Source organism: Saccostrea echinata, unplaced genomic scaffold (assembly GCF_033153115.1).
Source record: "Saccostrea echinata isolate AGI-Se365-2 ecotype Australia unplaced genomic scaffold, CSIRO_AGI_Sech_v1 ptg000058l, whole genome shotgun sequence".
Lineage (NCBI taxonomy): Eukaryota > Metazoa > Mollusca > Bivalvia > Ostreida > Ostreidae > Saccostrea > Saccostrea echinata.
The window spans coordinates 4,344,703-4,357,169 of NW_026889807.1; positions in this window are offsets into that span (position 1 = coordinate 4,344,703).

Below are 12,467 nucleotides of genomic sequence, written 5' to 3' on the forward strand. Positions count from 1 at the left end.
AATGCTGTAAATCAATTATTATACGCGACAACTTTTATACGCAATTATCAAATTGAAATTTAATAGCAACGATTAATGCTCGCGACTTTGGATGTATTAATCATAAACACAAAATTATGTTTATAGTTTGCAGCGAAAATTATAAGCGAGTGAATAAACGTCGTGATATTTTTAGCACATAAATAAATTTGGTTTACAGTTAATCAAAATGAACCCCTTTCAGGACAGAAATAGTTTTAAATTGACATGAATTTTCCAAACCCGTCACAATTTAAACAAAGGCAGGCTTCTAACAGATAAGTTGATGTTATGGGTTTTCAGCAACCTTGTTTAATTCGGCATTTCTTAAATTCTATATAGAAGTCAGGATCTGACACATGGTGCACGAGTTGGAGGCGAGTCGTTATAATCACCTTGTCAGTAAAATCATTGGGTTGTATTTTGGCTTACTTGTTTCATACCAATTTTTAGGCCTTTGCTTTTATACTGAATTTGGCTATGGAATGGTCTGTATACCGGATCAGTATATATAGGGCTCACGGCGGGTGTGACTGCTCAAAGGGATGTTTTCTCCTCCTAGGTACCTAATCCCACATCTGGAATTTCCATGGGTCCCTGTTTTATACCTTCGTCATACCTGAGATCGGTCACTGTTCGTTATTTTACATCTTTTCAAATGAAACAGCTTTCTGCGTTTGTCATATGATTTAATTTGATTTAAACATCAGTACTTACGTACATGTAACACTCCTCTGTGATTTATAACAGTCAATTTCTTTGAAAGTGTATGGTTGTATAAAAATATGACATATTTTGATCTGTGACATTTATAAATGTCCGTCGCTTATTATAATATCCACTTTGCAATAATCATTATTTTGCGTATAATTGCATTAAACAATTTAACTTCATAATTTAACCGGGATTCTTGTATTTAATACAAAAACGTCGCTTATTATAATATCCACTTTGCAAAAAACCATTATTTTGCGTATAATTGCATTCAACAATTTTACTTCATAATTTAACCGGGATTATTGTATTTAATACAAAAACGATAAACTCTGGCGTAATGTATTTTTATAGTTGAAAAATATTTTTTATCTCTAACCATATTTCTGTCTTTTGTGAAGCATATAATAATTTTGAAGAATAATAGTAGAAAACTATCTTTTAAAGAAACATGGAAACTAAACTGATTGAGGCAGTATAGCTTAGAAATCTCCAATACCTCTTGCACAAAACATTGGATTCAATGTTACAAAGATGAGACAGCCTATCCAGATGTGTCTGAAAGCATACAGAATATTTCATGTGAAAGGGAAGGAAGATATATCCGAATTATAACAATATATGGTGCTCCAGAAGATGACAAATATTCAAAAATGGGTCCTGTACTTGAAATTTGTGAAATTAAAGTTTTTTACAGTAAGAATCTTCTCTAAAAATCACATAGCAAATTATACGTATGCAAATCATTATCTTTTAAACTACAGATAAGAGGAAAAGCAGTAGTTATTAGCGATGACAATGCTTCGTTTTGTAGGTTGGCCATCTCTAATGATGACAATTGAAATGTGAAATTAAGGAAAACTAATTAAAGACATTTAAAACAACTTAGTTCATCTGAATAATTTTCTATGCATGTTTACTGCAGAAATAATAATAAAAAAAAATTAAGAAATAAAGTAAAATGTTGTTTTATAAATGTATAGTTTATCTAGCTAAATTTATCCGTTATTTCTGCAGTGGCACTTTTTCCCCCTTGATGTTTCACATCTGCTATGCACCATTAGTGGTAATATGTTCCATATTTTGTAAATATTGATTAGTTCCAACTATTTTAATTCGTTTATTAACTCGGAAAAAAAAAAAACAACAACAACACAATCACAAAAGCAAGACTCAACAAGTCAAAAAAAAGTTGGCAAAGCAAGAAGTGGACACAGTGCCATAAATCAATCTCGCGGGATTGTGGTAGCTAATGGAAAATTTAACAAATATTTTACAGCGATCAGAACTATAACCCATTCGTATAGCTAACACAAACCAAATATAAGGAGTGCTTCAAATTTAGACCTTTAATCGATATTCAGAGTCAATGAGCAGGTGAGATGCTTTCGCGTTCTGTCGTGACACGGTGCCTCGGCAAGTGTAAGGCTTTTATTTTCGAACCGAATCCTCTACGGAATTTTCCATTACACAAACATGAAAATGGCAAATCGAGAGTTTGACTGGTGGATAGGGGATTTTTACTGTTCCATGGCACCTGATCCCAATTATAATATTTCATAGGTTCACGTTTGCTTTGCTCGCAATTTGTGTTTTACATTTGACTTTAGGGCATGATTACTTACCTTTATATTTCAGTATAGGTTGTATTCTTCTCTTTTCTGTAGGTAAGGAATTGAAGACAAACACAGGATCCACGAAATCCACAGAATCTAAGGAATTCCTATATGTATTTATTTTTCCAGCAGTAATTTGTCTACCTCTTGTGTTTTTTCTGGCTAAGGAAACTTTTTATTTACCGCATTTTTAAACCAGATATACATTATTATAAAATGAAATTCTAAATATTCTTTTCTAAAGTTCTTTTTATTTTGAATCAAATTGATATACATTTCTATAAATTTAACTATGTATTTACTGTAATTGTTATAGGCAATGGAAAGAAATCAAGAAAATACAGAACCAAAATGTATACGAAATTCCAAAAAGTACAACTACGAAAGAAATAATGGAAGTCAACCCTCAAATCAAATAAACTGAAGTGAATGTCTAGTTTTCCTTTTGAACCCTTTTTTCACTGTCTTTTAATTTGAACATGTTTTGATAAATTGGAAATGGTTTGAAAGTTTGAAAATTATTTGACGAATGTTTCATTTTTCCCTTAATTTTCTTTAAATAATGATTTTAATTCATAATGTCAATATTGAACTAGTTTTGATTGTAACGGAGACCGTTACAGATGTCCCCCCAAACGCTACCCTTCTTCTTTTTGTTGTCCCATTCTCCATAAGCTGCATTAAATTTAGCAAAATCTTTGTTTTATAGACTTTTGTATCTCATTTTCTAAATCATTTTGGGAAATAACAGCGCACATATAGCAAAATGAGAATAACCCAATTAGATTTGAGTACACGTGCATGACGAGTTTTCGATAATTTCTATATACATCATCTCATAGTATGTCCTAATAAAGAGCCACATTTTAAATTTCAAAGAATTTCACTGAAAACGTAGTATGTTAAAGCAACCTGGTTATTATCTAATCAGAATTTAGCACACGTGCTATAATAATAGTGTCTTATAATTTATACCCATGTCTTCAATTTCAAAGTATTTCATTGTAAAGTTAGAAAGAAACAGCCTATAAAGTATTAGCCAGTCTGGTTTAAGCACATTTGCATTCATGTTCTAATATTCAAATTTCAAAATATTTTGTCAAAAAACAAGTAAGTTATTTAGATTTTTGATTCAGCCAATCAGTGCAATCAGTGCTTAGCACACGTGTATGCGCGTGCGTTCATGCTAATTTGACAATGTCATTTTGTCTGGATTCCTTATAGTGTGTATCTTTATGTTTTGAGTTTCAAAGCATTTCATTAAAAAGTTACATCTATATAAGGTATATCAATCATTTCACGCTTTGCACGCACATGCACGTCCATGCATGTGCGTGCAAAATGACCTTTGTGCCGCAAATTTACACAAAATGTCTATTTACCCAAAAAAGGTTTCATCTTAATCGGATGAGCAGTTTTTTAGATCACTCAAGGACAAAAAAGTACCCAGGAAGAAGAAGAAAAACAATACGTTGCAAAAATTTATCCATGTTACACTCAATATAATTTAGGAGAACCATGAATTTTTTACATAAATGGACCATTCCTAAGGGATCGGAATAGGGTACTACTGTAGTTTCGTTATTTTAAGAAAGTACTAAATATCGCTAAATAACTAGAAGACAACAAATTGAAAGGAAATGAAACTGCAAAACAGCCTATTAATGAAGACCTTTTTACATGTATTTTAACCATATGAATATAATAAAAGCCAGTAATGTTTTCAGGCGTGGGTTTTTTTTTACATGGACGTCACCTGAGTCACAAAAGTGATATATTGCTATCTGTATTCGTCTGTCGTCGTCAGTCGTTCGACATGTGTTAACATTTAAACATTTTTAGCTTCTTCTCTGAAACTTTTGAATCAATCTCAGCCATTGTAGCACATTGCATCTTTGGGTGAAGGAGGACAAAACTTGTCAATCCATGACCCCGCCCCCTGCTGCCTATATAAAGAGTTTGGCTAAAAGCAACAAAGATGAAAAAAATAAAATCTTCAGTATGATGCAATATATATTCCTACAAAAAAGCGTCGTGTTTACATTCGCGTTTTGATCTTTATATCTATAGGTGAAAAATAAAGTAGTTTATAAATGGATTGCAATTTCGGTAGTTATTTATAACATTGCTTAATGAAATATGTGGAGAAAACGAACAGTATTCGAGCTCAAAAGTCCATTAAACATTACAAATAGGAGAAGAGCAAACACGGATCTCCAAAACATCAGATATGGGATCAGGGGCCAATGAGGAGTGATCATCCCCTGCCAACCGGTCTCACCAGCCATGTCCTCTTTGTCATAATCGGGATAAAACAGAAAAATCCGTCGACAATTCAGTGTGTAAATAATGTAAGTAATGAAAAAAGTCAGCATTTGACTTAATGATAGATTGTATTTGCTGACAAGGTCATTGTTTCGACCATATACTTACGAAATGATGACTCTAAACGAAACTGCTGATATTCTTGCTTCATCAACTTGTCAATAACTTACCTCATTTTCGAAATTTTGGATTTCCGACGTTTCGGCTTGAGCCTTTCTGAAGAAACATAATTTGTCGAAATGCGCATTGCATCAAAATTGGTACCGTATATGATTTACATTCATACGTAGAACATGCTCTTGCGTATCGAATCAACTTAGAGATATAAACTCTGTATGCAGGTGACAAGGGCATATTGCTGCATAAGTAAGGAAAGTTGACGATTAAAAAGTTAAATGCATCACGTTTATCTTAAAGCTTTGTTGTTAGATAACCATTAACGTCTTTTGCTAGTTAAATATCAAAATCTGAAACAGATGCTTCAGACTCTGTGGTTCCAACGGAAGACCTTCTACTGATTCTGATGGTTAAGATTATTCTTATTATTTTTTTTTCCTAGACACCAGCTTTGAAGCTTCATATCTTCCACATTCCTGAATGGATTTTGTTCTAGTTTTCAGAGCTTTTAGACTTTACAAAACACTATCAGAATACGTTATACAATTCAGAAATTACCTTCTGTTCAGGAGTTATTCCCCTTTCAATAAAATTTTTACGCCTTCGATTTCCAGACAAAGGCTCAGAGACTGTAATAATTGGAGCACAAAACCCTTTGAATTTGAAAAGAAGAAGCATTGAAGTTGTGCACATCGGTTTTTGTTTTTTGATTTTTGCATTAAAAATGGCGCTAGAGAGGGGTCAAAAGTTGGAATGCGGAAAAGACCAATTTTTTTTTTAAACATATTTTCCTTTATATCTTTAAAACTAAAAATATTTTGTTAAAACATGTATAATAAAAGTTGTGCATAATTGCAAGAGCTTTCATTTGATATCATTTATAAGGGCTGGTTCCTAAAATTAGGGATCTAGAGCCCTTGAAAGTTTTTGCTTTTTAACTTAAAAACGGTAAATATTTCGATATGGCTTTCGGAATTAAAGTTGCTCTTTAACATCTTATTGATCTCATGAAAATGTTGGGTTTTTTTTTTCGAGTATTGCGTAATATGTCGTAATATGTAGGTAGAAAGCAGGTCCCGTAAACAGGTAAGCGGTTTCATTCGGCAAGTAAATCAGAACTCTTCATAACTTAAACAAACTTGCTATAAATAATATACCCTATTGTATTTAATGATTATTTTCTTCTAAATAAGGTTTTAAACGTGTTCAGTGATTCACTCATAAATCATTTTTTACGACTTTCTTTTCTTTTTTAATTGAGTTTTAAAGGGAACAACATCTTCAAATAAGGGAAGGAATTAAATGTATCTATATAATATATAAGTAATATTAAACTTTAAGCATCGAATAATTAATTATCATTAACTGTACGCATTTTACGTTCTCCTTGTTCACTTCGATGTATAGTTATGTAACACAACTCGCGATCTCACGTTGCCGAGGTCACCAGTGTACCAGCCACCTGCGGTCATAAACCATGAAAAACAAAACAGACATCTGTGATCGCGTTTTAAGTCCATTGTGTAGAAACAACGATTAATGAAACATTAGTTTTTTTTATTATTTTATATCGAATCTTTAAGATACATGTAACTTTATTTCATCTTTGATTTAATCTTAATTGCAAACACTAGTGCAAAAAATCATTTCGAATTTGAATCGCTTTTACTGTCAACACTCGACACAACAATACATTGAAATCATTTCGAATCTTACATATTATCAGGGACCTATATTAGTACAAAGGTCCCTGATATTATTTTAGTTCACACTGTCTCACGCTAATTTTTATCAATCCTAACCGCCCGTGCATTTATTCATTTCAAGATTTATGCATTTTCATTGCCGACAACCATTAAGTTTGCAACAATTTATTTTTTTTTGTCTCATGTTTTAAACTGCATGTACACATGCATGATAATTGTAAGTGTAGGTGACTTTTTCAATTCTCGGCATCCTCACAATGTCAAGGTATTGTGATTTCGGAACCTTAATTGACATTGTGAGTATGAATTCCCGGGAAAATCGGAAAGTTTTACCTATACATGCATACATGCAAGCAAAATCCCCCGTCTCTGTTTTACATTATCTTTGCAAAAAATATAGCTTAATCTGCAATCGATTTTATTGATTTATATCTGATTTTGAAGTAAATGATCGGTCCGCTGAGTTGATAATAAGTTGTTTTTATAACTTATACATTTAGGGTATTCCGAATCACTTTTTACATTTTGATTGTAAACGATTTTATTAACAAGTTTATAAATGGTTGGTATCAAAGGAAAGCCAATTCTATTAAAAATCAGATCTACATTACACGGCGAGTATATCTACGATACAGCGGCCTTGACAGGGGTTATATTTACATCATTTATTGCAGGTCACTTCAGGGTATTTCGAATCACCAGGTAAATGGCTAAAAACAGTCAGATAACAAACGAATTAGTTGGTATTGTTGGCCAAAAGTATAAAAAAATAAATAAAAAGAATTATTGATTGTTCTTGTTAATTCATTTAGTTATTAAAGCCCCCCCCCCCCAACCTCTGTAGACACACTATAAAACAGCGTTCTCAGGGGCGGATCATGCAGAAAAGCAAATACCAACAAAATAATACTTTCAGAAATTACCTGGTTGTAAATTGTTGTCATGTAATAAAAATATAATCATGATAATTATGTATTTTTTTTTTTCACACATGTGATTTATTTTAATGCAAAACAATTAACATTGAACTGTCATAATTCTACGAGTTGGCTACCAAAATGATATAATGATGATAAAAAAAATGTGAAAAGGAATGAAACCAACTCATGTTTAGATTGCATGATTATCAAGAATGACATATATATCACTGCATAACGTGCACTATTCTCTTTTGAATAAACTTGCACGTACTCGTACACATCAACAATGATCAATACTGATCAAGTGTATACCGGGGCCCGGGATAGTCTTATTAGCACTTGCATTGTCAAATCATTACTTTCATACCCCTTACATTTAAGAAACACAATGTTATAAATATATATATATATATATATATATATATATATATATATATATATATATATATATATATATATATATATATATATATATATATATATATATCTGACATATAACAAGTATGTAGCGTGTGCAATTTATTTGGCTGCGGGATGTACACACGTGCTTCGAAATACTCCAAACTGTAGGGGGCTACAAATGCGGCCATAACTAGTACGTTTTTGAGGTGTTATCAAAAACAAATAATACTCACAGAAGCTTATAAAATTGCCGTTCTATCGATACCTAACATGCCATGTTTCATCCACCAACAACGCCACGACATCGATGAAAAATATCATGCAACGTTTATACACGGGCATTTTCTTCGAAACGGATAGCAAGTTAATGAATTAAAATATTAATTTCTACTGGTAAATTAACCTGTCAAATCTAACATGGGCCCACATAATACGACTTAATTCGTTTCATGAAGTAACTGGTTCTTAACAAATATATGTACATTAAACAGTATCTTTTCTTTCGTTTATTATTTTCAACCACAATTAATCTGTACATGTATAGTTACACGAAATCCATGCACAACGGCGCTACACCTGTCAATCAAAATCACTCGATATTGTAAACTCAGTCTAGTGCTACGGCAGCATTTCCGAAGTGATTCAAAATATTCTTTCGGCTAATTCTAATTTTTCGCGTTGAATATCTTGGAACAAAGTTGGAATTAAGGCTGGAGCATGCATGCATGCTGTGAATTTATCACACCTGCAGTATGCAGTCTTCCCTTCTTACATATATATTAAGCATCTGTTAAGTAATGAATCAGAGAGCATAATATGTGGAAAAGTTTGATTGAGATTTTTACTTTTCCTTTAAGATAAAATGATTAATAACATAAATTATGCATCTAATAGATACATATAAATGTACATATATAGCTTTTTAAACAAGAATCTGTAATTGAAAATGTGAAAGTGAAGAGTTAAGGTAATAGTTCTTAACAAATGACAGTTCATTCCTTCCTAGTCTATATAGCTTTAAGTTACGGTCGTGCCCTCTCCCCTTCAATTGATGTCTTATACATGCTTTTAAATTTTGTATATGAATCAAGACATTTCCACAGGTACTTGTGGACAGGACCCCCCCCCCCCCCAATTCAACCCCGATGTTTGTTAGGACATTTGTTTCCACGAATTATATTTATTACACGTATTCATCACGTGTACCATAGGAAAAAAAAAACGAGTACAAGTACCTGTGGAAATTTCTGTTTGATTCCTCCCTAAAAAATGGAATTGATTTCTAAGGGCTTGACCACAGGTACTTGTGGACTAGACCACCGACCCCCCCCCGATATTCAACCTGGGGCTTGTTGTACATTTTTTCCCAAATTATACTTTTTGTGCTTATTCATCATGTGTACCATATGAAAAAATCATGAAAATCCTAAAATAATCGTTCCACAAAAAAATGCCTCAGTATGTATAGTTAAAAAATTGATTTTTCATATTTCTTGATGAAATCAACATTAAAAAAATGAACACAAAATTAATACGGAATTACATATAACTCGAATTTGTCATTTGAATTTATCGTAAAGCAGAAAATCTGTTCTGCGGGCTTCAAGGCCAGCTCATCAGGAACCTAAAGATGTCCTCATTTTCCAAGTCCAGTAGAGAACGTAAAATAAATTAAATGAATCACACGATCACTGCGATGAACTCAAAAAAGAAGACTCTTGAGGAAAAGATATTTTGATTCGACTTATAGTCTGAAATAAACTGAACTGATATTCTCTTTTTGCAACTCTTTCCTGGTGCCCTGGGACTCTGAATGTAGAATCAGTTTTTTTTTTCACAGGTCCTTTGTACGGATTGTACGAGGGGGGGGGGGGCAGACTTTTCTGAATATAGTCTTTTGCTGTAGTTTTAATATGTAAATTTTGATTTAGTTGCTGCTTGTCCCCTCCCCACTTTTTGTTCCTCTGCGGTCATACATAGGCAAATCCCAGCAAAAATGTAATGACCCCCCCCCCCCCTTCAACACACATTTTTTTTTTATTTCTTGAAAATGTGTATTGAGATAGGACTTAAGATTGGAAAACACTTTCTGTATATCTCTACATTGAAAAAATACTTTTTTTTATATTTCCTTATGAACACAACAATTTAGTAGATAATTATGCATAGCTAATTAAATACTTGAATTAAATATTTATCTTTGCAGACAACATGCTCTGCGTTATAGAACATGATGTGAAAGCGTATCGTAATGCATCGTAATGCACCTTGTAATCCTTTGGATTTTCAGATTTAAGGCCAGTGCGAAAACCCAAAGACGCCGACTTTTTTTTATGCTGCTGTAAACGAAGATCCGGAGGCATACACAGTTTTTGTCCTGTCCGATGGTCTGTCTGTTAGCCTGTGTTAGCCTGTTGGTCCGCAAAAACTTTAACTTTGCCCATAAAACTTGATTGGTTGGAACTATTGCTTTCATAATTCTAATGTTTATTCCTTGTAACAATGACTTTCTTCAGGTACCAACATATTTGACCTCTTGACCTTAAACTTGGAGTTTGATCCTCTTTTGCAAAATTTTACCAAACTATAACCTTGGCCAAAACTTTTGAACAGTTGGTGCTATGGCTTTTATTCTTCACTTCTGAATCCCTTTTGATAAGTCTCCTCCTTGGGTTTAAATATGTTTGATCATTCGACCTTGACTTTGGAGTTTGACCAACTTTTAAACAGCTTTAGCCTTGACAATAACTTTTGAATGGCTGGTACTAGGGCTTTCATATTTCGTAGGTGTATTCCTTGTGACAAGGCCTCTCATTGTATACCAACAATTTTGACCATTTTACCTTGACCTTTGAGTATGTCCTACTTTTGAAAAACTCTAACCTTGGTTTTAACTTTTGAACAGTTGCTGCTAAGGCTTTTTTTATACCACATGTGTATTCCTTGTAACAATTAAGACCCTCCCTCGTGTACAATTAATTATGACCCCTTGACCTTGGGGTTTGACCTTTGAAAGAAATTAACCTTGGCCATAACTTTTAAACTGTTGCTTCTTTGGCTTTCATGTATATTTCACGGTATATTCTCTGTTCCATAATTTCTTTGGGTAAAAACATTTCTTTTATCTTTTGACCTTGACCATGGAGTTTGACGTACATTTGAGAAACTTTAACTTTCGCCATAAGATGCCATATGGGGGCATCAGTGTTTCAAAAACACACCTTGTTCAGTATCCAAATCGGACATAAAACATTTACAACGAACCTTTAAAGCGGTGAGTTGAACCTAATAAATAACGACTATAGAAATTGTGATAATTTATTTCGATGTATGGTCTAAAAAACGTTTATTATACCTCTGTGAAACTAGCTTACAAGTGAATAATCACTTTTAGAATAGAATTTGATTGGCTGAGAAGGTCACGTGTCCATCATGTTTGCCCTGCAACAAAACGTCGTGTTTTACGATTGTGACGTCAGAATTAAACCACTAAAAATTCACCAAAAATCACCTTAATTAATGGAATTGCATACAAATAGTAGATTAAACGTTCTTTGTTGAAATTTTTGCACTTTTCAAAATTCGTTTATGGAAATACAGCTAACATAAGACGTCATGTAACGTCATAGTCTAGACGTTCCAAATGTTTCGTGCGGTTTGAAGAGGCGGATCTTAAAATTAAGTGAACAATGCACTCGCCCCAATGGTCGCACCGTCAACATATTATTGTTTATTGATTGTGTCGATTTAAATGTGTAAAAATGCAAAAATCACACAAGCTTGTCACGTAGCAACTTACAACTGTTTTATATCGTTCTAATCAAATGCATGTTTGCTTTATTCATTGTATCTCCTTTATAATTCCTGCATTGTGCTTAATTCGGTATTATAAACAATTTATTACATAATAGTGAGGGAGACATGAAGATTTCTTTGCCTATGAAAAAGTCATATTTCCCTCGGGCGTTGCCCTCGGGGAGTATGATTTTTCATGGGCAAAGAAATCTTTATGTTGCCCTCGGGGAATATGACTTTTTATGGGCGAAAAAATCTTTATGTCTCCCTCACTATCATGCAATAAATATAAAGTGTGCACTTGTCAAGCCCGAAGCATACAAAAGGGTATCGCTGATATCATGCGGAGTGTATCATTGCCTTGATCAGGCCCGTAGGAAGCAAATTCCGTTTTTTTTTTTTTAATTTTTTTTTTTTTTTGGGGGGGGGCAGCCATACATTTTCTGTTGACAGTTAAGGGGGCACTACTATAAATTTCCTGACAAACAAAAAAGGTCATCAACTACCAAAAATTCCTTGACAATCAAAAAAGAAAATAAAGAAAAAAAAAGTCATCAGACATTTTTATTGAGGGGGCACAAGCTATAGTATCTATGTTTACTATAGTAATCTATATATCGGCAAAATTATTGGGGACATCCCCCCCCCCCCCCCCGGTTCCTACGGCTATGTTAATTAAATTCAGGATCACTAAGGAAAGAATGTTTTGACTGGATGAATGGTCTGAAAGAAGATTTGTTAACTTGTCAAGTAAGTAACACATAGATGGGGTCTGCTTATAACCAGAGTGTGTCATGGCAGGATGCAAGGTCATTTGAACGGGTTCAAGGTCATCAACAGAGAAACAACATTCC